General features: G+C 37.7%; 2 long non-coding RNA genes across 2 annotated transcripts in view; both read left to right on the plus strand.

The window, feature by feature from the left end:
• Positions 1–26,768, plus strand: part of LOC110405408 — an 89,083-nt gene that overhangs the window by 20,427 nt on the left and 41,888 nt on the right. The window lies entirely within an intron of this gene.
• Positions 619–17,675, plus strand: LOC110405409. The gene is made up of 3 exons (XR_002442864.1): positions 619–857; positions 9,137–9,330; positions 16,980–17,675. It is a non-coding gene; the product is annotated as an uncharacterized LOC110405409 (long non-coding RNA).

Consider the following 26,768-nt stretch of genomic DNA (forward strand, 5'->3'; position numbering starts at 1 on the left):
TTACGCAGCTGAGAAAATTTAATTTCTAAAATTTAGGATGTAAGATCTCTACTTAATGGAATTATTATGCTGTAACGCTATCATCTCCATGAATATGCAAAGGTAATACACACAGAAAGAATAAATCCCATCTTGACGCATCCCCTTGAAAGCACAGCATATGAGAAGAACAAAACAGAGAGGTTCACAGAGATCTCTTTTGCCATATTAAAAGCCAGTCCTTACGGAAACTAGAATAATTTCAAGAAAGGATGACAAAAGCAATTGTTTTAAACACTGAAAATTTTCTTTTATGACTGTTGCTACTGAAGAAAGAGTGTATGTTCATAATTACATCTGCTTTGGCAAGGCTTTGTGGGTCATACAAGCACTAGAAGATGCTTTTAAACTGTGATCAGTTAGATCACAGCAAGCAAAGGCTGTGAAGGGATCGTGCTGTCTGTTCGGGTGCTGTCAGAATGGCTGAAAAGGAAGTTTGTCCTTCCAGTAACCTACAGCTCGTAGATTGAAAGGAATGTTTTCACCTGAATCCTGTCAGACTTAAATGAGAACAGAAGGAAGCAAAGGGCTAGAAAGCTTTGAGTGAAAGTGAATAACTGCTTTTATGTAGGTAAAAGGAGCATGTAGTTCAGGAGGAGCTATAAAATGTTTGGTGATATAACTGGTTTAGTGTGAGGTTTCTGGTATGGTGGTGTATTTTGCTTCAAGGTGGCAGAACAGCAGTGTATGAATTAAAAGGTTGTATGGCTGAAACAAGTGAAAGAAATCTCCATCCTGATGCCAGTTATTCCTACCTTAGTGGCAATGTGGCTGTTTCCTATTGTGTGGTTCTAGAGGAGGAGAACCTATGCCAAGTGGTAAGAATGTAAATGTACTTGAAATATTATTTTTCTGTATTAGCAGTTTCACATGGGGGAGAAGGCTTTTCATTTTACATCTTTGAAAGACCATTCCTTAATTTCTGTATGAAACTGGAAATTATGATTATTTCGGTGCTTACTCAAAGCAGTCTTTGTAGATATCTGCTGCTGCAGACCTGTGGTTTTTCCCCAGGAGCTTGTATGCTGTTGTTAGATCTAAGCTACTTTAGCTACATACCCAACAATATGCCCAGGAGTAGAGTCCCTTATTGTTTAACTTCTGTCAGCCTCAAAGAATTTTGATTAAACTTCCAGAAGAATGCTACAGTGAAAGAAAAGAACAAATGCTTGCTGTGGTAGTAGCATTCAGAGGCATGCTTCATTCAAAGCACCCTGTAGATACATTTTAAAAAAAAAAAAGAAAAAAGGAGTAAATTGAACTTAGGACTTGTATGGTAACGCTTTTAATTTTTATTTTCTGATCAGGAAAATAATTAGAAATGCGGTTTCTGTCTGCTGCTATTGTTCACTTCATTTCTCCAGAAGGTGAGATTATTGGAAATACAGAATACAGCCTACTCAGCAAACCTGAGGCTAGGAAAGTCACTGACATTTTCTGGGTAGTTGAGAAATTACTTTTGACCTGCCTATCTGAGGAAGAATCCCTACCTGTTTACAATTTATTAATAAGGAGAGACAGATGACCATCTCATGTTGTTTTTGCTCTTTTGTTGTCTACACCGAGTTTGTAAGATTTTTTTTACACAAATTGAAGACTTGGCTAAAATTTTGTTCTTGTCCTCAGAAATTGTTGTTTTAATTTCAAAATTCCATTTGTACGAGTCTATAGATTCTGAATTTTGCTGTCTTTTTTCTGGATGTAATATCAAGTTTCAGGTTGCATTAAACCCACTGATGTTGAGGCATCTTGACCTACCAGATGTCTTCTGTGTTTATTCCAAACAGAATTTAAGAAAAGTTAGAAAGGAAGGAGTCAGGAAGAGTTTCCTTTGTTCTCTTGCTCCTTCCCCAGTCTCTCAGAGATGCTTTCCACACAAGAACTGTGTCTGGCTGGCCTTGGTTAACCCTAAAAATCTCCAATAAACAAGTATGTTCCCAAACTGATTTAGTTGCCCAAGTAAGTCGTGCTGAATGCATGTGACATGTTATGTCATCAAAAGTGAATTGCTCCTTAACAGGAATGTGTTGGCCTGCTAAAAGCACTAATTTTTCCACTCCCTGCTCACAGATAACTTTATGGCATTTTATATGAATTTTGAAGAAATAATCCAGTATCAACCACATGGAAGTACCAAGCTTAGCCCCTGGCGAGAAGAGGAAGAAGGGCACTTTGAAGTGCTTAATGGCCCCTGCGTGGGCTCCCATCAGAAAGGATGGGTTGTATAAGGATACAGCTGTTTTGCTCAGTGGATTTTTATGGGCAAATTCAAACTATAGGGTTAAGACCAGATTAAGAATATGTTTAGTCTTATCAAAATGAGCCCCTGAGGGGGAAAAAACAGTCACTTCCATTGATTGCCTGTCTTCATCAATCCTTAAAATATTCTTGGCTCTACTGTAGATTCTAACTTCAGCATAGTTTCCCTTCCCATGAAGGGAAACTCACTGGCAGAAACCCTTAGTGCTGCTTTGATTTCTGTTGCTAAAATTTTTCATCTTAGTTATATTTATGCAGTGTGAATGAACACACTAAATCTTACTTTCCAGAGAAAGTATGCAACAAATCAAAACTATATCAAGAATTTTGTTTTAATGTGTCATGATCTCAGTTCAAATATAGATATCAGTGAGTAAACAAAGGCAAAGATCTGTTACGTGGTACTCGTTGCTATTGGTCTATATATGAGATTCTAATTTCTTCAGTTAATATTTTCTAAAGTGAGCTAGAAAAAGATTTTACGGAGTTTGCAGGGAGGCTGTGCTCCTTGGAATGTCATTATGCCTTACGTTAACCATTTCTCACAGATCTGGTAGAATAACCCTCATGATTAACATATTTCCAATCACTGATCTACTTGTTTCTTTTTTGTTTTCATAGTTAAAGTGTTTTATAACCTCTAATATTTTATCCTTGCCTTTGAATAAAGTCATGGACCATCCAAAAATCACACACCTCATTCATTTTTTAATATATTTTTTTATGCTGACATAGAGGACAAGCCTCCACTGCTTCTCAGTAACAGTCCATTATTGTTAGATTTTATTTTTTTAACTGGATATTGCCTTAGACCTCTCTGTCCTTCAACTCCTACTTCAGATGTCTCATCTAATTCCGTAGCCATCTACACAGAATGCCAACAAACACTTGGCAATTTTCAGTGGCTAAGTCCCTCGTAATCCTTCCTGTGTCATCTTAAATTATTTGAGCTGCTGCTTAGCGTTATGTCATCAGCAGTTTTGTACCTCTTTTCATTGATTCTATCAGCTAAATTGTTTCTATAGAGAGCATCAGGACACAGAATAGACTGAAAAACTGACCAGCTTAAGAGTGTTATCTAAACACTTGTCCCTAAAGAGTTACATGGAGGTTTTATAATGTCTTTGGCACAGATTAACTGAAAATCTTAGTAGTGTTTCCAACCAAATGTTTTGAAGGGCAGAAGCAACTCAAGCACCCTTTGGAAATTCATTGCTGTGGCACAGCAGTGATTGGACAATGGGGTCAGTGTTGCAACATGCCTGTAATATGCAGCAAGGTGACTGCTGTCACCTCTAGATTAATGTGTCTGAAAAACTGTGTGGTGTGAACAGTGTTCAGTGTGGCATTCTTCTTTCTGTTTGAAGTTTCCATGGGAAATGATCTTGATTTTTCACAAATAATGAGATCATTTTAAGTGCTCAAAGAAATATGTGTGATGTACTGTCCAACAATGCAACTTCTAAACAACTGTGGGTTTTTTTGCCAATTTAAGTTGCACCAGAGGGTTTTCTTCCTCTTTTTTTTTTATTTTATTTTATTTTATTTTATTTTATTTTAGGAATAGCTAGCACAAACACTGAAATGTAACAGTAAGTTTCACATAAAGGAAGACTGACACCAATACTGACTCCCTCACAGCCTTTCTCTCCCCAAATGAAACTAAAGAGTTGTGTGTGATGTTTTTAGGAATTTGACATTTCCAAAATATTTCCTTTGGGATTAGCCTGAGAAAATCTCCATGGTAAGCTCTTGGGCTGTGGGGGCTGCAGCAGCCAGCTTGATGGGCTGCCACGGAGTCTGGAACACATCCCACAGCCTCCTTGTCAGGCAAGCTGCCACAGAGCAGAACTTAATCTATTGCTTTAAAGAGTGGTGATATTGGAGATGAATTTGAGGTATAAAAATAGTACAAGGGCATCCTCTTAATATCAGATAATCTATAATAGACTGTAGCTGTTCACATTTCACCTACTTTTTTTTTTTTTAAACAATGTGCTAGGAATTATCTGTGTTTGGATACCCTTCTCACCAGATGCCCTTTGAAATGCTTGTGGTTAGCTGTTACCTATTAGTCTAGAAGTAATTTATATCACCTCCTCCTCATCTTCTACTTTGAAGCTTTTTCCTGCAATTCATAATCAGGGCAAGAAGAATTTATTCCTTATTTTTATTAAATATAGCAACAGAACTAACCAACAACAAACTACATTTCCAAAGATCAGAACTATGGAGACTACAATCCATGAAATTACAATTTTATGAAGGAAAAAACTGAAATAATGGGACATTTCTGAGGGTCTCAGCTAATTCCTGTTTTTCAAGTACAGCATAAAAGCTTATTACAGCTTATAAATTTACTGAATGCATCTATGAAAGACAGCACAATTGAATGGGAAAATATTTAAATTAGTCTTTCTGGAAGATGATTTATTGGAAATCAGTGATATTTTTTTCCAGAGTCTCTGAGTTAATTATTAGTGTTCATAGGCAAGTCTGGCTTAATATGGTGCCAATCTGTGGGCTTTTTTGTTTGTTTTTTTTTCTTTTGTTTACCATACAGATTGTCAAACAAAAGGCAAAACTACAGTCTTTCCCCTTTTTAGAGTGACTAGGCCACTTTATCCTTTCTCATTTACTGTTGACTCCAGTAGACTTAGACAAGATTACATCTGGGAAGTAATAAGAATTTCCAAGAAACACCATAGTTAAGTGTTCCATGGTTCATTCATACCTTGACCTTTAGGTTGCAACAGTCAATAAGGAGGCAAATTACGGTCAATGATCTCAGGTCATTTTCCACTATAAGAAATTACTTTCATACTCTGGTTTTCCCTAAGTATGTTTTATTGACTTTCTCAATCAAACACCTTTTAACGTAGGCCAAGGGAAATAGCTTTTCGCTTCAAAGTAGCTGTATTAGTGTTAAGAGTTAACTGCCCGGTTCTGAAACAGCAACAGAATGAAAGAAAAGACTGCTCAGCATTCATGTGTTCAAACTTTCAAGATGATATAATTCAGTTGAAGACTTTTGATTGTTTCAAATTGAGAGTTTGTTTATTAGTATGACAGTTCACGCTAAGCTAAGATTTAGCGCTTTTGTTCTTATCTTTTTTTCCCTCCTAAATACTCACATGAAAGCCTAAGGAGTTTTAAAACTGTTCTAGTTCCTACTAAGGTGTGGGAACCTGACATCAGTAGCCAAAGGGGAGCAATTTTCTTAATAAAAAAATAAATCCTTTCCAGCTTTCAGCAAAAAGTGAAGTCTTAATATTGTCATTTAGCATCACTAATCCGAATCCCTGTCTCTTAAACAGCTCTCAGCTGCCAGTACTGGTTTCTTCAGTAGATGAACTCTCTTGAAAAACAAGAAAGAAGTGCAAGGGAAAGATTTCCTTCGAAGTTTTTCCTTTTTTTCCTTCGCATATTTCCTTTGAAGTTCTTCCCATTTCTTTTTTCAACTAATTAAGTAATTAATTTGTATTTCTATTTATTCTTTCTTCTAAACTCATTTTTATGGTTGTTTTCACTGCTGGTTCAAGAGACACCTTACTTCTTGTTCATCCTGCTACATACAATTCAAACATACATATGTCGGGAAGATTCTTCAGACAGAATTTCTATGTGTCGTCTGTGGTTATTGTAATAGATAGTATAATTAACAGCATTGGTCAAGAAAGCAAAACTGTTGTTATTGAGGACCCATGTACAGCTAATGCATGTCTGAGTAGCTCACCTTGACCTGGCTTTCAAATGTGTCATGAACTGGATATTAGCAGAAGTGTGTATTCCTTGAGAGTTGTTTTCCAAGTTAATTTCCTGCAAAAGACATGTTGTTTGTACACTCTAAGAGAACTCTGCAATGCGCATCTAAGTGTGTTAAGTTGCAATATCTAGAAGTGTTGGTTGTGAAATTGCATTCCTGAGCCAAACTAAAATATTAATGTGGATGTATCAGTTGATTGGGTGTTTGTGTTTCTGAGATCGTTGTTTGTTTTTTTTCTGAAAAGATTAAACTTTTTGCTAACATTTCTGTTATCTGCACGTTGTTTTGGTGACATGACAACTATACGGCTTTATCCTAGATGATGATACTCCCTGCTATTGGATGTAAATGTCATGGTTCAAATTATCCTGTTGACTTGTTTTGTTTGCCAAAATTCAATTCACTGCCTACAGTCTGATGTGTTTCTTCACTCACTGGATGGTAACACATTTAGATGTGAGACGCTGCATCAGGCAGTCTTCTTTATTTTTCTTTTGTGGTTCTTGAATTTTATTCTCCCACGCCAGCTTAATTCTGAAGTACATACCTTAAGAAGTTGTTGGTTTGTTTTATTAGATCAAATACAGTTTTCAAAAAGTTCATGGAAGTCTGTGATTCTTTTAATTAGTGTTGGTAGGACTTAGAACCTCAGACTGTGGGTCACCAACAGTTTCCGTTTGAGAAAAGTTACATATACAGTGTCTGCAACCTTACCTATGTCCTAATCACCTTGCTAAATATATCCCTGTGTCAATTAATAGTATATCATTCACTTAACGTGACTAGAGATAGCAAAATGATGTGACAAATTGGTTGCTTTTCCTGTATAGTATCATTTTTCTTGTTTCTTATCTCTTTTGGTAGTATTTTGTACATCAAATTCTAGACAGCTCTCTGAAAAGTAACTGATCTGAGTTTCTTCCAATTTCAGAAACAACAAGAACAATGTCATGCAGTTTACAGGAAATCTTTCCAGTCTGTAAATACTTTGATTTGGAGTTAGACAGTTTTTATGCTGAGATTAATGATCCCTCACATAGAATCCCATCATAAATACAGTTGCATCTCCTTTCCAACTGACCTGTCAGCCAAGCATTGCTGCTGAATAACTGTCAGTTTCTAGTTGTCCTGTCTGTTTCCTATTCATGAAATAATTTTGCGGACCACTGGTTTGCCTCCTTTCTTTTACTTGCTGTTTATCATCTTTTGAGAAACAGTTAATCAAAAATGTAATTTCCCTGCTCTAGGGTATTTTGTTTTGTAGTACTAAAACCATACAGAGAAATGTTGACCATGCAGTAATTATTTATTTTATTAAGGAATTAATATTGGCTAGAGTGAGCATATTTCATTCTAGCTCAGTACATTTCATAGGTTACCCGAGTGTGCTCACACCATGTCTGGCTACGCCTCTAACAGCCTGCAGCCTACTGTATCAACCAACTGGACCAGTAAAGGAAGTGGAATAATAAGGAATTTGGATTTCATTCTGCCCATCATACTGTTTTTTTGACAATGGCTATGTCACTTAATTTCTTGTGTTGTTGGTTGTAACCAATAGTTTTGTTTTAATAGAGAACTATTTAATAGAGACTAATAGGGTCCACCTTATTATGAGTAGATATCACTAATACATGGGTCTATATGTTTGCTTAATTGAAGTACATAACTCATGAACTCTTATTATTAAGGCTGCATGGGTTGTCCTTAGTTACATTAATTAGCTTTTGAAATACTCTCTACAAGCTCATCTTTCTTTTCAAAATGTGTTTAGCCATACAGCTTGAAATTCCTGGGGCACTGTTGTGTTTGTTTGTTTTTGTAGTGGACATGACAAATCAAGTATCTTTTTTTTTTCCTAATTATTTTTTCCTGTTCCAGAGTTTGCGACTGAAATAAGTGGTGTGTATTAATTCTTAGATCATTGTTCTTCAGCTTCCCATGAGTGTTTCCATTCTGGGCTACTTGGTTGTTTTCTAAGGAGTACTTTCACAACTCTCCAAACTGTAAACAAGTATTTGAAATAGGTTAGTACAGACTGTGAATATAGTTAAAGGAATTATATAGGCACTTGGTTATTCCTTTAAAAGATACGTATGATTTAGGCATGTGATGGAAAATCAAGGTAGATGAATGATTTGTGGATTTTGTCTATTGCATAAGGAATAGAGCTCAGAGAATAAAATTTATGTAAGTGCTCACTTGCACTTAAAACTTTCTGTGGCGTGGAGACACCAGGCAAGAGGCACCGAAATGAACAGACAATGCTGTGGTACTCAGCCATAACTAGGAGCACTTGCAAACAAGCAGTTGATGTGGGAGTTTTTTCATTTATATAATAGGCCAGAATTTCCCTTTCACTTTGTAACGCAACAGCTGCGCTTGAGCTTTACATGGGCAGTAAAATAAATCTGCTATTCTTATGCTAGCTCTTTTCTCAAACCCACAAATACAAGGGATTTCAAACAAGTGTTTCTAGGTAAGTAATCAGCTACCACAAAGAAAACATTTGCTCTTTTGTTTCTTAAACTCCTATAGGTTATGCAAATGTATAATACGTTTTGCTGCCTATATCTCTATGCCAAGTGCAGTCTGCCATGAGCATTACAGTTGAATTATAAAACACTGAAAAATGGAGCGTTAACAAGTGTTACCTTGTGGCAAGATAACATTTACTTCACAATGCAAATGGCTATCAGGGTAATATTTCATATTTACGATAGTATTCATTTTGTTAATGTACCCAATTGTCCATTCTGAAATTATGGGGAAAATCAATCTCAGCGTGCACTAACAGATTGATGCCAGAAGATGAGGGCCAGAGACAGTAATTTTGATGCCTGCCTATCTTTTTAATCCATCTGAGATGTGAACTGGGACAAAGGTATAAAAAGAGGTGGTAGAAAAAAAGATGTTTCTCAGTACTTTCAGCTGTCAAGCCTGATCCTTTTTAGTGAGCTGGAGCAAAGACAGTGTTATAGGGTGTGAGTAAAGGAGGCAGAAGTTGTAGCTAAGGTGACGGAGCTTTGACTTGTATTGCACTACTGTCAACTGATTCATTATTTGTTCTAGCACTTTGCTGCAAGTCCTCAGATGACTATGATGTCCATGGAAGACCAAGAAAAAGATGTTGTTTTCCTAGGTTGGCGATTGAAAATTGTGTTCCCTTTCCAAAGGAACATTCATCTGGTGTCATGTCAGAAGATCTGAAAGGGATTCGTGTATTGTGTATGAGGACTTAGTGGCTGCTAAATCCTTCTCTGAAGGTCAGTATGGATAATCTTGATGGGGAGGGAGGAAAAACTGATTTAGCACCAGTACAGATCTACTATGTTGCCTGTAGCAACTAAATTAACCACTTTCTGTGGTTAACAACATAATTATTGTACTAATGATTTTTTTTTTCCCAGAATTAGGAAATAATTTTGATCCCAAATGGCTGTAGATAATGCTCTTTAAAATTTTAAGCTTTTACTCTGAGAATTTGGTTGCTGTAAGTTACTGAAACTTTATGGAATAAGAGCAGAAAAGTAACTGAGTACATTTCTGTGAAAATACATATATAGATGGAAATTAGCTACTATTTTTGTGGTCTGTTGTTGTATTCTCAAACTATTTTTCCTTCCTTTAAAAAAAAAATACATATATATATAAAGGTATCTTAAGAAAGCAGATGCATCATTTGCTGATGGCAGTATGCTTTTATGATTTGTAAAATACCTATTCATGTGGAATTTTAAAAAACAACTTCTACTTTCCTGTGAGATATTAGTACTCACCGATAGCAACTTTTCAGCAGTTTATTTTTATTTCAATTAACAAATAATATACTTCCCAGCAAAAAAAAAACCCCATAACCCTGAAAAACAAAATTGAAAACAAAAATCTTCAAAAATATACACCTGAGTATTAGGTAACTATGTTAGACATAAGAAAGCTATCTAACTTCAAGATACCTGTGGTATTTTGCCGCTTTATGTTGCATTGGAGGGTTCTCTCCCACATGTTGCTTTGTCATTTTTCGAGAAGAATAGCCTGTCTCTTGAACATATATTTAGAAAAACCTTGAGAGTGATTTTTTTTTTATATATATTTTGGTTTCTTATATTCTTGACTATTTTTGGCTGGTGTTCATTTAACTGCAAGAATATTCAGAAGTAACGTGGCTGGAAGAGGAATATAAAACTACATTTTGTACTAAGTATTTCTTTGGACTCATCTTTTGGGTTGGAAATGAGGTGATTCTTCTTTAACTTTTGTTTGTCCTCCAAACAAATTAAAACTTTCAATAAGTTTTTGTGAGTATATATATAAAAATTGATAGAATACTTCAGACTGTAGGAAAGGATTGAATGGACTCCTCTTGCAGATGTCTGTAATGTCTTAAACAGGGAGAGTAGAGCAAATAGTTTACATCCTGGAACAAAAGAGGGGTGCAGGGATATGGAATCGTTGGAGTTGGTACCCAGAGCATTCAACCCACTCACTCTGCTCCTCCTACTTGATAACTCTTTATTTTGTGGCACAAATGGGAAAAAAAATGAACTCCTCCTTTGTATTGCTTCTTTCAGGATGACATTTGATTTGTGCATTCATTTCCTGTTAGCTGCTAGATAACTAATGAGTAAATTCTCTTGGTAGATGTAAACTACTATGCTATTATATAGTTCAATTACTCAGTGACTGAAAAATTCTGGCAGGAAAGTCATTTCATTACTGTAAGCTTGGAAGAAATTAAATGAGATGCTGGCTTTCACTGAAATGTGTGAAATATGCATGTGCATATTGAATTTCGTAAGTATGAAAGTTTAAACAGGTCAAATGGCAGTAGCGTGACTTGATGTTTGTTTCAGTGGTCTTCAATTATATTCATGTATGACATTGAGTTTGTGATAGACGGTCATACACAGTTAAACATAAAGTTCAGGATTATATGCTTGTAGAGGGTGAAAGGCTTTTGTTAATCTTCTGTTCCGTCAGTGCTGTCTTGCTTTGGACACTGGGATTATTACAATTCTTTTTAATATCAGTAAAACACTTTGATCTCCTCCTGTTTGTACTATCACGCTGGCTAATTTTATTTAATTTCTGACACATTTCTTGGAGATATTTGCCAAACGTTTATCTCCTGCTTATAGCACTTTCACTGACCTGCCTCGTTTAGATTTAGAGGCCCCTGCTGAGAAGGGCAGTGTGACTGTTAAATTGCCAGTGTCAGAATGTCTCGGTCAAGACTCCAGGCTGCTCTCTGTGCTCAACAGCTATGCAGAAGGGTTACAGTAAAAAAGAAAATCAAAAACCCAAATCATGTACTGTATGCATTACAGTTAACAGCTATTTCTTAAAGAGTCTGTGGTCTAGAGTGGTAGAGCATGAACAGCTGGCTGGTATCTCCAATTTAGTAGCGATGAAGGCAAGGAACGATCAGGTTTTTTCGACCAGTATATAGTTCGAAGCAGCCAGCTGTGACCAGTATTTAATTGATCCGTTTATCCAAAGCATCTCCTAGTGTAGCACTTTATGAAATTACATGGAATTCCACTCTGGGGAAATCAAATTGAATTTTACGTGCCTTACAATATACGGATAGCATAGTGTATTTGTGTGCTGATGGTGTGAGAGACAGAAAATAGGCGCTAACAGAAGGTCATGCAGCTGCCAGCCATACCTGTAGGAGATGATCCTTTATCAGACAATTGCTATTTTATCTTCTGACTAGGTAATGATTTAAATGTTCTCAAGAGTTTTTTTCTCCAAGTGAGCAAGAAAGTAAATGATGAGTGAAATACAGATGTTCGAATATATATGGCTCATTAATTAGGTGTACAGTAACAGCTTTCAATGGGTCTCAAATATGCAAATAACAATTTAAATGAGGACCGTGTTTTAGAACAGTTTCCTGTTCTTTGTACGTGACAGTTTTCTGTTCTAGATCATTTAATTCAGTAATCAGATCTGCATTTTTAAAAACCTCTGTTCTTCTCACTTCTGAGCAGCTTGCCTGATTTTTTTTTTCCCATATTAATTATTTAATAAGCTCTTCTGAAAATGTAACATTGCTCTTTGACTCCAAATGAATTGATCCCCATTTTATTCCAAGTTTTAATTAGAAGACGCTCTGTGAATTTTGACAAGAAAATTTGAGTCGGCATGTGAGCTGGTGGAAGGGAAAAAAAGGATTAAATGAGGAAGTCAGAGTAATCTCATTAATTTTCTCATTGTCTTGAAAGCTGAAACACTGACTAGATTTAAGTTGTCTGAACTGGGCCATAAAGTACCCAACCAGATTACATGAGTCAAAGTGTGTTATCAGGAGTAGAGAGGGCTGCATGTTTCTGAGCATGTCTAGCGTGTTAGCTGTGTAACAGGTACTCTCTGGTTCCTCTCCAAAGGGAGAAAGAAGGAAAACAGAAGCATGCTCTACCAGGATTGCACATAGCTGGTATCTCATCGTAGCACTGACATTCAAACAATTTAATAATGGTGTTATCAGTAGTATCAATGCCTCTCCAGTCGCTGTATCCTCAGTAGGATGCAATGCATCTATTACTTCGGCTATGTCTCTGCATGGGATATACATACATCGCTCTGAAAGTAATGCCTCCTTTGTAATTCAATTGGAAACGGAGCTCCTAGGCATGAAAACTACAATAGATACAAAAAGCACGATAGAACTGTTTGATAGAGCAAATTCTCACTACAAAATGCAATGTTTCAACATAGTCACCACCATTAGCTAATTTGTGTGGATGAGCTGATCTAGATTCTCTTCATTAAGTGGTGTGACTGTCACAGCTGTGCATGGCTGTCCAGAACGTGTCTTGTCTTTCACATTGCTGTCACCACTGCTGAAATGCACCACCTACCACCTCACTGTGCTCACATCCACTGTTTGGTCTCTGTAAATGTTCAGCATCAATGAATGTCAGTGCACAATCACACTATTCATCTTGTTCATTGCTGGCAAAAATACATAGTGAATGGTGGTATAAAAAAAAGTGTAAAAAAAAAAAAAAAAAAAAAAGAACTAGCAGAATAGGATGCCAAGGCTTGTTCTGCCCTTAGATTATTTCTTAATCAATGACAATCTCACTTCCCCTCTGCAAAAAAAAAAAATGCAAAACTGTGTATACAAAAACTGTTATATACATCAACTAGCCTGTTTCCTAGACTGCATTTAGTTGTGGGACTTTGCAAGGTCAAATATTTTTTCAGCATATTATTGTGTGAATGTATCTGTGCTGGACTCTGTCAAGGCAGAAGTGGGACTGAGGTTGTGAGCGCCGTTTTGGTTCACTGCTACGCTGGTTTGAGAGCATTTTAACCCCTTGCATTCAGCTGAAGTGTAGGGATTTATGCAGATTTCAGTGAGATTTGAGGAAGACATCATTAATGAAGTAGGTTTCCAGCAATTTAAAATCAAGGCAATAATACTAATGTATACCATTTTTAGAAAGTTGACTTGAGAGGTTGTGATCCTTTTTTAAATCACAGGAGAGAGAAAACTGGCAGAGCTATTTTACGGCGGGAACTTGTGGTCCAGTCTACCTGGCATGGAGTCTGAATGCCATCCTGCTAGTCATATACTGTTACAATTTATCCAGCATAATCCAGAAAAAAATGTTCTCAAAAACTGTGGTCTGCGAATTGCTGCAGCTGAACTGCTGAACGTGTATGCCATTTTTCACCCAGAGTAACCCCAATAACTTCATGCATCTCAACAGGAAAGCAGCAATTTTTCAGCTGTACCTATAGTAGAGTGTATTTCTATGTAGGTAGAGAGGTGTCTATGTAGGAAATGCCATTGCCAATTCTAGAAAAATTCACGTTCAGTACCTGTACTCTATGGCAGCTATGTGACTGCCTCGTGTCGGTGCGATATCTCTCCTGTTCACATGGGCAGTAAACCCAGGTCTCGTTCATACTGCCTGGACTGCTGCCAGCAGGCTGGACAAACCACCCAACACTGTGCTTCAAACAGGTAATTTTAGTCTGTTGCATAGGCCAGCCTGTGCTCCTGTCTGCACTGCCTGAGTTCATTTGGATGCAGCACCTGCCTGGGCTCTGGCAGATGGCAGTGATTGGGCTGCAACGGGAATGTTGCTTCCCTCTTGATCAAAAAGAAAGACTAGAGAAATAGCCTTACTACCCTGAAGTTAATACTACAAATATGTTTCTAAATGCCTGTTAATTTGTTCTTAACTTGCTTCCACTTTACTCCAGCTGCATCTGTGGAAGTGCAGCATGGGCTGGCCCTGCTGGGCAGATCTCTGCCTGCCTCAGCTTTCAACACAAATTTTCTTGACTGTCAGGTAAAACTGAAGGTGGCAGAGAAGGAAAAGTAATTGTCTGTCACCTGAGCAAGTATAATGTATGTCACTCATCACAATGTAATGTAGAATCCCCATACCATTTTTACAAAGTAACTTCTCAGCAGAGCCATTCTTTACCAAACGAGTCACTTTTTAAGACATAAGCAGGGCACATTATTTCAGCTGACATAATGTGCTGTAGCATTTAATTTAACTTATAAAAGTCTATGCATCAGGACACTAGCCCTTCACGTTAGTGGACTTTGCAAACAGAAGTAAGGCCTGAAATACCAAGGGCAAATACTGAATGAGTGGGGAATAAATTACGTAGTGGCCTGTCATGAAGCTCAGTAATGTCAAATGTGCTTTTACTGAGCGTGCTGTGACAGTAACTTAGGAGCTGGTAGAAAATAACACAAGTGTGGTCACCTTTCCCTATCTTAGGAGCCCTGCTTCCAGAGTGCTGGCCTAATAGGGGTTGTAGAATCATAGAAAGTCCCGAGTTGGAAGGGAGCTGTATGGATCATCGAGTCCAGCTCCTGGCTCCACACAGGACCACCCAAAAATCAGTCTCGATCTCTGAGGGCGCTGTCCAAATGCTCTTTGAACTCCAGCAATTTGGGGCCGTGCCCACTGCTGTGGGGAGCTCACTCCATGCCCACCACGCTTTGGTGAAGAACTTCAATCTTTTTCTGGTATCCAACTTGGTATCGCTGCCTGTATACCAAAAACAGTCTTTTTCCTTTCAGTGGCTTAAGATGGCTTTAATCTGTACATGTCTAACAGTTTATTACATAGAAAAGGCAGTTGTTATTATGAAATTGTACCAGAGTTAAACTAATGTTACAGCATGCGCTCCAAGCGTGGTATTCTGAATGAATGCAGCTCTCTGATTTCAATTTGTGCTTCAATATAGGAGTTCTGCTCTGCAGAAAAGGTACTTTATCAAGATGTGAGAAATGTTTGCTTTAAAAGAAATTACTCCAGAATTAAATTAAATATGATAAAAACTCAATTTACTGTGATATGATTTGTCAGCGGCTCAGTGATTACAGCAGCAGCTGCAAGAAGGTGGGAGATGAGGATTTGGGGAGTACTCTGTGGGTGTATGAGACAGTGTTAGGGAATGGCTTTGTGCACTGACACTGCAAGATGAAACAGAAGTGGTACTTCTTTGCTTAGATGATGCTGCTAACAAAGTGCTGTAGAAAATATAGAAAATCTTATTCAATATAGATTGGAAAATTTGATCTAGAACATAGTTTCTGTCTGAATTGCATATTAAAAAATGACACTATCATTGGGGGAAGGGAAACCCACTTCTGGAAAATTCATTGAGAATTTCAGGATTTTGTTTTTAATTTGGTTTATGTGAAAACCTATATGGTGGCTATTTCTTACCTTTACATGCAGCTGAGAAGGGTCCTGAATGTTTCCAGTGTAAACCCATGACAGCATTTGATTCATTGAGCAATGAAATAGTAATAGTAGGATTTCAACGTATTCTAGAAGAACAATAAGCACGTTGAATATGTAAATATTTCTCTGATCAAGAAAACACTTCAGCAAGAACTGAGTCATATGCTTAAACCTGGTTAAATTAAGAAATGGGCAGAGTAGCTTTCAAGTTAAACATATGCTGTAGCACTACTCTGAAAGATAATTCTTTCCTAAATCAGGGTTATTGCTGCTCATACCACAGCAGTCTTTACAAAATTACACTCATAAACAGTTCAGTTGTGAGTCCAACCCATCATCTTCTGACTGGCATTTAGAGGAAAAGGCAGAAGTGTTTTTTCCATCTCTCACTTCAGACAATTTGATAACTGAGTCAGGGAACAACAAGAAATGTGATCTCACAGGACCTGTTCACAGCATCTCTTTCAGAGAAAAATACACCTATTTGAAAGCTTAAATGCCATTTTTCATGGATATAAATATTCCCCGAGATATGTGCAGACACTAAAAAAGAGACACAATAATACTTGAAGGTAAGTTCATTGCAGTGAATGCAGAGCTCTTGTGTCTGGCCACTGATTCAGTGCCAGACTGGGTCAGCATTGACTGAGATTTTTCAGAATACTGAAGACTCTTTAATACACCTTATAAACAACCGTATCAGTCTATTTTGAGTGGACAAATAGCCATCACAGAAATTATTTGTAAGAAGTGATTATTAGACATACGCCATTTTCACAGCACAGGATGAAAAATAAATAGTAATGGAAATGGAAATGTTCTTTCAGCTGGAAAGATATTAGTTACAGGTTACAGTTCAGGTATGAAGAACCCTAATCATGGGATACCTTTCAGAGTAGTGGCTAGGGCAAATTCTCACTGAAATAGAGATCAGATGAGTTAGATGTGGGGAAGGGGAGCAGCAAACAGCAACCCAAGCTGTAAGCTGATGGAGGCTTGCGCTGAATACAAATAATTACTTAGAATACCTTGTATTTAAAAAAAAAAAAAAGCTGAATCAATGAATACCGTCAGTTTTGCTTTGGATTAGAATAACATGGAGTGTTTTATTGTTCTCTAGATAATATCATTGTATTTCTGTTGCAAATAACTAAATGTGTTTTCTCTTTTTAATACTCTGGTAGGAGAAGTAACAATACTGTGCTTTGAGGTGAGACTGATGAAGGGGGATGCATGAAATGAGTAGTCCTTCTGGAGTCTCTTCTAGACCATGCAGTCCACAGAGTATTACGCCAGTGGCAATAGGAGCCTCACTGAGGACAGCTGGAACTGAACACTATATATGTAATCCTAAAAGAGTGTTTAAGGGAGAATCACTCATCACACCTGAAAAATGAGGATAGCTTGTTCTATTGGTTTTGGCCAGCGAGCCGTGCAGCTGGGCACCACCAGTGCCTTCTCTCATCTCTGCCTCAGAGGCACTGTTAATCAGGATTATCTTTTTATGGTTTGAACTGTGTCATTGGTTCCTAGCCCAAAGACACTGGAGTAGTTTTTAAACCCCACTTATTTCCTTTGGGAATCTCCTAATTGCACACATGGTCCTTCTTAAAAATGACATTTATTTGCAGAGCATGCTGTTTTCTTCTGTCTGCTCACAACCCATATGTTGCAAAACAAGTAATAAAAAATGTTTTAGAAGGCTATGACTTCCCATGGGAATATGCCTGAAACTAGACTGTGCAGAAGTGCATTTCTCCACTTGCGATGAGCTGCTCTATACTCCTCAGTTTGCAAAACTACCTTGTAGATGTTTCCTGCTGGCTGCCAGCACCTGGACTTCTTCTTTGCTGGAATTTTACGTTGCGGATTTTTTTGCTTCTGGCCCTATTCGTTCTGTAACTCCTCATGTAAACTTCTTTTTATAGTATATGTTTTGTTCTGATTTGTTTTTGATGTTTCTAAAATCCTCTTGATCCAAACACAGATGTAGAGTAATAGAGAGGTTTTGTGAAGCACAGAGAGTCTTTTTTTTTCTTGCACTACAGCTACTGTCATGAAATAATACTAATAATTGGTCTGTTTGAATTCATTCTAATTCTTACTTAATTTTACTTCTGAATTAAAAAGGTGGTCCTGGTAAAAGGCAAGAAAATATCATTTGCATTTTCAACTGTGATATAAAATTAATTCCGCTTCGTTTCTTCTTATAATTTTCTTCATAATACAAGCTCATTTTTAATTATAAATGGATAATATTTAATAAAACCACACATGGCAATTAATCTTGTACCATTATATGGCTGTTGGTCAAAATTTCGACCAACTTAATATTTGATGATGCAAAATGATTTTTCTCTGGTTGGTTGGTTTTGCAGCCCTGAGATTGTACAACAGTGTTTGTAGTATGTTTGCAAGAGCAATTTACTGGCACAGTAAATTCACTAATGAAAAAATGCAGCTGCCTTCTTGTGGAAGGAAGATGAGGGGAAGACTACAAACATTTCCTCGTGAAAAATAAAGGGAAAATGTAATACATCAGTTGCAAGCTACTGAGGTGCTTGGAAAAGGTGAGATGCTTAAAAACATGCAGTTTGAATTTGCTTTCGAGAACTTGGAAAACAAAGAGGTTCTTCCTCAAACTGTGCATTTGTGCACTCAAGCAAAGGAAAATAAAGCAGATTCCCTTTTCAAGGGATGTGGCACTGAACACATCGCTGCAATGATGCAGATCTTGTGGTTTTTCCTGGAGAAGCCTCAGCCACCTGTATCTCAGAGAGCTTTTGCTACCTGCTGGGGATAGCTGCCAGCTCTAGGCTAAGAAATGCTATGTGGTAGCTAGTGAGATCTCTGTCAGATTTGCTTGCCTATGAACTGATAGCCACCAATTTCTTTCTCTCATTTGTGTGTTGCAGTCTATCAAAATAGCAGCTGAATGCATGAGGCTCTTAAAGCATCATCGAGCTTCATCTTGTGTGAAAGGCAAGGGACACAGTACTGCTGATACTTGGATGCTGCAAAATGTGTAGAATGAAATATTTCCCCCACAAAATAAGAGTCATACATTAAGATGTGACCCCGTAACTGATTTGCACAGTATTCATGGGTGTCTGGAACTAATGCTGTAGATTCTATCAAAAGCAAGTAGAACACCGAGGTACCTACTGGTAAGTTTGCTGTTTGAGCACAGTCATGGACATTTTGTAATGTGCTTCTGTGTATTTAAGTTGGCACACACCTTGGGAATGCTGTTGAGTTCATTGAAATGGTTTAGAGAAGACATGATAACTGCAATACATGTTCCTAATTTTCACATATGTGGTCTATTAATACAGTCCCAACAGAGAAAGAAGAGAATTCCAGCTGTTACTATTACATTCTGTGTTATGGCCCAGTGGATTTGGCTTCGGTTGGACAGGCATTACATTAAGCATCATAGAAATACAGACTTGCCAGAAGTCCATGCAGTGGAAAGATTCCAGTCTTAATATATAGAAAAGCACTTCTTATCTACTTCTTTACATTTGGAACTGTGTGGTTCAGTTACATTTCTCCCAGTATTTAGGATATCTATCTGAGAGGCAGAATTTGAGTTTCATTCTGCTTTAGTGTCACAGTCTAGGCCTCAACACTTGTATATTTGCATATACTACATATGGTCTTCAGGTGGATTAATTGAACAAAGTGAAAATCAGTGTCAGTTAAAAGATTCTCTGTTAGATTCCTGTTCAGAAAAGACAGGGATCTCCTAGGAGTCCAGCTGAGGGCCACAAAGATGATAAAGGGCCTGGAGCATCTCTCATATGAGGAAAGACTGAGTAATCTGTGTTTGTTCAGCCGGGGGAAAAGAAGGCTGAGAGGGGATCTGATAAATGTTTATAGATATCTAATGGGTGTGGGAGGCAAATGGATGAGGCCAGGCTCTTCTCAGTGCTGTGTAGCAATAGGACAAGGAGTAATGGCCTAAAACTTGAACATAGGAATTCCGTACCAACATGCAGAAGAACTTCTTTGTGGGAGGGTAATGGAGCACTGGATGGTGTTGCCCAGAGAGGTTGTGGAGTCTCCTTCTATGGAGATATTCAAGACCTATTTGGACATATACTTGTGCAAACTATTGTAGGGTAGCTCCTTTGGCAGGAGAGTTGGATTTGATGGTCCACTGAGATCCCTTCCAACCCCTGCGATTCTGCGTTACTGTGACTACACCCCAATGTTGTGTTTGTGCTTTCTGGCCTCCCCATCTTAAATATGAAAATAAATAGCATAAAATTAGTTGAGTAATGCTTATTTTTGGAAAAAGCCATACTTTCAATTTCAAATCTCATACCATATGCCTGAAAGCAAAACGAACTCTAGTAAAAGCGAATAAAAGTGATACATTTCTAAGGCCAACAGGGATTTATTTTCTTGTTTTTGCCTACATTTTTCTACTCCCTCACCCTCTCCCCCCCCTTTTTTGTATTTGGCAATGTATCATGATGTTTCTTCTCAATGAACAAGAAAGAGTAAGACAGATACACTGACCATGTGAATGCAAAGGGGAAGATTTCTCTAATGAAAGATAATATACTTATAATAAAATGTATTTGTATAAATGTGTTCCCTTTGAAACATACCTGTTCAGAGATAACTTTTAAGGAAGCGATATTAGCAGCTGGCATAGCCAGTTATGAAAACAGCAGTTATTTGACAATTGGCATACTAAGCCACGTAACATGTGGCTGACAGTACTTGCATATTCCAGTTAATGGCCATCCTGTCTTAGCCTATTTTTCTTGAAGCTGTGGACTGCTAGTTCACCCAGAAAATCCCTTCTCTTCAAATGCTCCCACATTTGCACAAAGTGCCTTCTCAATTGTGATTCTGCAGTGGTAACTGCATGTTTGTATGTAGCTCCCATGCTGTGCAGACAAATTTCACAGCCACAGGCTTCAGGCAGAGCAGAGCTACCGGGAAGGAGAGAGCCCCAGGGGCTGCGTTGATCCCTGTCCCAGTATCACCCCTGGAGCAGCTCAGGAATGTAGCAGGAGAATCTCAGCTCAGCCCTCCTTCCACCCACGGCAGCAGAGAAGCTTTACAGCTGATTTTTAAAAACAGATCACGTCCAGTTTCTTGGTTATTTCTGTTATATCCATGTTTCTAATTGCCTTCACACTGAAATACATACCTCTTTGTATACCATTAGCACTGTTTGTGAACTGTTTTCAATTTTGTATGTACGACTGAGATCCTAGAATGCCTTCATACACAGGCACATAAACAACTTACAAGATTAACCAATACACACACATTTTAATACAACAAGACACAGAAGATAGATGAACATGGATATGAAAAAGGGGCATAAAATGTTTCCAATAAAAGATATGAGGACAGAATAGTGAGCATAAAACTGAATCAAGAATCAATACATATCTGGCAAGATCCTCCTAGGTTAGAATATATTATGAAAATATTTTCTGGCTGCATCTTACAATATTAAACTGAACATGAACGTCTTTATACAGGGAGCGGTGTAGTCCATAAAAACAAATAATGTTGAGTGAGAATCATTTAAAGAAACTAAAAACCATGCATACTCTCAAGGGATATCTTCCTGACAGGGAACATAGTGCAGGGATGTCAATATCAGCAATTGTACAAGTAGAACAGATGACAAAAATTCAAACTTGTTCACAAATTTTGAGATTGTTGTTTGTTCAGTGTTGGCCATAAAATACCACACCATATTCTGTCATATTGAATGGCTTCAGTGAAAACTAACTGATCTAGATAAATGGGCCACTGTCAGATTTCACTGCTCATCAAGCATATTTCCGTTACTCTCTTAGAGGCGTGGATTCAGCTACTACACAGATGCAATTAAGAGCTCCTTTTACAGCTGCTACAGGTGTATTCTAATTATCAGAACGTTTCCCTTTCCTATATTGAATGCTGCTGTCAGAAATCACTCTTGAGCATCTCTTTTTTTTACACACTACCTAAATAAGCCCAATAATTTAGTACAGTTATTGCGTTGGCTGTTTTGTAGTTTGTTCCTACAAATAACAGATGTATTGCTTACATCACCCTTTATGCCTTTCATTAGATCATCTCAAGCTTCTTAGCACACAAATCTTTCCTCATATTTCTGCCATCTCTATTACTAATATGTGAAAAGGAAGGGAAAGAGGGGTTGCAATGCAGAACAACACTTGTGTAAAAACAGAGGTTTCTGAATCCAGTTCTCTACAGGCTGGCTTGGGGTCTAGATGAATATTGTTCTTTTTGAAGCATTATGTGTAATGTCTTTTCTGTCCTTTTGCTGCAATACTTCCTGATAGTAAAACACTTTTTCTTTCTAAAGCAGGTCCTCTCTCTGTTTTTTCCACCATGTAGAGTTATTCTGCAGTCATTTTATACCTGACAAGCTGTTTCCAGCTCCCTTGATTCAAGGTTCATCTTCTCTTTTAGATATGTGTCATCATCAAAAGCTGAGGGTCTGTATTTTGACCTCTGACTTGTGCTCAGCTATTTCCCTGACCCCATATCCCGCTGAGTGTTGTAAGGAGAGGATACTCCCCACTGTGCTACCAAGGTAATCACTGCAGAACTCAGATTTAGTTGTGAGTCTCAATGTAAAACATTGGTGTGTCTCCCAGGCATGTAGTGGTGTTTTGATGGATAGTCCACCCACACACCTTTGATAAACGTGAGCCTTAGCCAAGTGCTCAGATGATTGCTGAAACTGCGTTCAGGCTTGTACAGGTGTCACAGTGCTTATTTGTAGAAAACACTTTTTTGATGTTTTTCCTGATCCTTCCACCTAGGTGGCATCCAGATGCGTTGGGTCAGACATAACAAATGGATGGAGTTTTTCACTTCTCCCTTCTTTTGTCTCATGTTTCTATTTCCTTCAAGTAACTTTCATAGCTTTGTTCACAAATTTCCTATAGAAAATGAGAGATTAGAATGAGTGAAAAATGACTTTTTTTTTAAAACTCTCAATTTCATACCTCACCCATAGTAACTCTCCAGGCACGAAATCATGCTAATGAGAGAATATGCATGGGTGACTTCTTGCTGTGGTAACCTACTACGGAGCACATCTTCTGAAGCAAAAGCTTCATAATGAAGCCATGGTTTCAGATGGATGACAAAGGCCACAGAGACCAAAACTGCACACTGAAACAGTGCCCTTGGGCATAGGAAGGGCAGTGTTATTTGACTGGCATATTGGAGTCCTTGTGAATGTTGATATGAAAACGTATTAAAACAAAAATTATAGAGATGTTTTCATTTTGAAAAGCAGGATCCCAAGCAGTTAACAAGTGTTGCTATGTCTAACCCTTGTAATGTGTTCCATTTCTAACAGAAATTATCAAAGATGCCCCATGTACCCCTCTCTGGCCTCTTGGGCTTTGAATATTCATTTCTGAAGCTTTTCGCAATAAGAGCTGCATTTCAGAAGGCAGTTAACAAAATATGCACCCTTAGATGCTGAAACTGACATGTTGCTCCAGAGCTGCTTTCTTTTGTAGGACTGTCATTTTTAGTCTGTCTGAACTAAAGTGAGACCTTTAAAACTTGAAGAGTTTATCATAACTTTGTTGAGATCTCTTCACATTACTGAAGAATTGTTTCTCAGCAGAAAACTTGTAGCCTATTGCTTTCACCACTAATTATTCACAGAAATTATAGGATGGAAATGCTGCAAATACAAAGGCATCTCCAGAAGCTCTTGGATCTATTTGGTATTCCTCTACTTACTTCTGATGTCAGGGACAGCAGAACTACCGCTGTTTTTCATATCTCTAAAGTGTCAGAACTTTATTGCTATCAGCTCCTAGTGGCTTCTTCATTTTCACTTTTCTGTGTGGCTGTATTACTTAATTTCCACCTTGATTCTGTGCTGAATTTTTGTTATTCTGGACTCACTAGAGTGACACAGGCTCTCTTTTACTTTGGTGTATTGTACAACACAGGTTGATTGAATGACACAGTTCCTTGGGGAAGTATGAACACTGTACTTATTTTTTTCCCATTCTTTTCAAAAACAAGTTGTTCTATGAGCAGTTGCATTAATGAAATCTGGTTTTCAATGCCTTTGTGACCAAGCCTTTGTGTCTTACAGCCATCTTCTCTGATGCCTAAAAGAAGTTAAACTTCTGTTTAATCTTTCTACTTTATCAGGTACTCCTAATTTCTATTTTAAGTGTAGATCATCTGGTGCTTAGAAAGGAGTATTCTTGGGCTTCAGCCTTTGGAAAGGGAATTCTAGCATCTCCTCCATTCTTCCTGAGAAAGTTACTAGCTTTAAGATTTCCATGATATTAAATTCAATTTAAAAAAAGCTAACAGGATCATGTGGGGCCATCTCATAGAGAAGGGTACAGATAATATGATGATATGTGCCTTGGTGGCTTAGAGAAGTAGGTAAGAAATGCTTCTCGGCAGGAGGAAAATTTGTACTGCCTGGTCTCTGTCATGAATAGAATTTATCCATACACACTATTCTATTAATAAAAGCCAAAGGGGGAAAAGTAATTACAATATAGAACAGAGGATCATTCAGCTTATGGAGCGGAGAAAAAAAGTGGAGGCACATCTTATGTACTGAAGTCTATTGTGGGGATGGACTCGGTTTCTAGAGAAGTCTGTGAGCAGAAATCCTAGGAGACCAAGATGTTTGGAGTCTTATAGTGAGGTAATTTTTTCAGATGAGTACTTCTGAAAGTGCTTTGCAGGAAAAAAAGGTATTGCTTTAAAGAGAGAAAAGTATATGAGCTATATATAAATGTCTGCAGAGAAAGGGAAATGGGTGCAACTGGAGCTAGTTGTGGTTCTGAAGAGATCTAGATGCCCTTTTTAATCTTTAAGGTCCTTCGGGAGATCTCAGAGAAGTAGCCTTTACTTTCCATTTTGTGGTGAACAGGAGGAAAAAGAAGGGGAAATAGAAAAGTAAAGGTATGCTGCACAGAAGTTTGACTAAAAAGTTGGATTTTTCTTGTGTTCTTTATCTTCAGGTAATTTTCTAAGTTGAAAAAAAATTATTGTTGTGCATTTTAAAGGCAGAAAACACAAGTTAAACAGCTGCAGAGCTGGGGATAAGGCAAAGATCTGCTTTCTTCTCTACTGTTCTGTTTCCTGTCACCATCTACATAATTGTTGACTACGCTGTGTTGTTAGATGTGAGAAAACAAATGTTTGTAAGAGGCACATATTCTCAGTTGCTAATACAATGCAGCTGTAACTCGAAGACTTCTAGAAAGGATTAGTCTGAAATATCAAGGACAAATTATTTGACAGTAAAAGAAACCAAAGACAATTTTTTTCTAGATAAAATGCAAAATATTCCACTTATATTATTTATTGTCTGCCTTTACCAAGAATAAAGATCTCATTATAAAACTATCATTGCAGATATTATAAAGCAAGCACTGACAAGCTCATCTGTTCCTTTTCTCATTCTCAGTATCTTCAATCTATGCTATTAAAATTATATTTCAAATTTTCTTGCACTAGAAGTTACTAGTTCCAGGAGTGGCCTTTTAGACCATTAAGAGTAGTCAAGAAATGAATTAGTAATAATGCCTTAAGGAACAGGAAAAAGCCATTATTGGAACAAGAACAAGAAAGAAAAAAGATGAATTGTTAGAAAGCAAGGGACTTTAAAAAAGAGAGCAACAGCAAAACAATTATGGTATCAGCACAAAAGCATTTTCTTCCATGGTATCAGGTGCGTAAACCAAATAGTCACTGCAGTGGGAAATTTTTATTTCTGGTCATTCAGTCTGAAGAATATATGAATACGCCAACTAGGTAGTTGTTCTACATTCTCTTAAAGCGTGAATAATCTTTTGCTAATAGCTTTAAAGTTGTAGAACAATTCCAGGTTTGCTTGGTTTTTAAGTATTTCAGATTTAATACAGCTAAACATTCATGAGAGACTGACATTCATTAAATAATTCACAAGTAGTTATAAAATGTTGTTAATTGATCCAGTTGTAAGAGGAGGAAATAGTTATTTAGAAGATAAGTCAGTCCTAGGAGTATTGTGGTTTTCTTTTGTTGGTTTGCTTTTAAAGGGAAGGTGGGTTAATGAAATGGTTGTTCTTGTACCCATTGCAATGTTTTTGGGTTTTATTCTGTAGACATTCCTGAGCCGTAGGAAAACTACTTCCCCAAGTCCTTGTGTGTAACATCTCTTTCTGCAAAACTTACTCAGGTTAAGGTAAACTTACGCTTTTTTGGTCATCTGTAGCCAACCTTTGCAGGAGGAATTTACTAAACTTCATCAGTCATTAAAATGAAATATAGTGTGCACCTAGGAAGTTTTAAAACCTAAAGCTTTGAATTGCTAATTTGGCCAGTGAAGACGGCACAGCTTACCAAGAAGGTACAGAGGGATACCGTTCTAAGAATAACAAAAGTGAAAATTAATTTATTCTGTTGTGTTAATGTTCAAAGACCTCTCTATCTTGCGTTGGGAAAGTCCACCACAAAAGGGCCAAAAATTGGCAATGCTGGGTGCAGAGTGTGAGAGACAAAGAAAGATCTGAACCGGAGATGGGAAGTGAGCATTACTGAGATGAGCTGTTCTGCTCCTCATGGCTCTCAGGTATTGCAGATTAAAGTCAAGCAGCGTCAAACTTGCTTTAATGCCGAGGTTCCTACTCCTGGAGCCTCCCACTGGCTGCAGGGAGAAGGGCTGCCCTCTGCCCCTCACAGTAATTGCCATTAGTAATCTCAGTAAAGCACTGATTACCTAAGATATTTAGCGTACAGTGGAATATTCACTGAGTACTTTAGTAGATTTTCCTCCTTCCCTTTCAAATGAAGCTGAATGACTCTTTTACACAAAATCCCTCCAAGGATCTCTGGCAGAGATGTAGCCTTCTCTGGCCAGCACCTCCACTGCTGACTGTATTTTTCTCCAGTAATTCTAGCTAAGAACAATTGCACTGTCTGTTGGACACCACTGCAGCCAA

Source organism: Numida meleagris, chromosome 12, assembly GCF_002078875.1.
Source record: "Numida meleagris isolate 19003 breed g44 Domestic line chromosome 12, NumMel1.0, whole genome shotgun sequence".
NCBI classification, from domain to species: Eukaryota; Metazoa; Chordata; class Aves; order Galliformes; family Numididae; genus Numida; species Numida meleagris.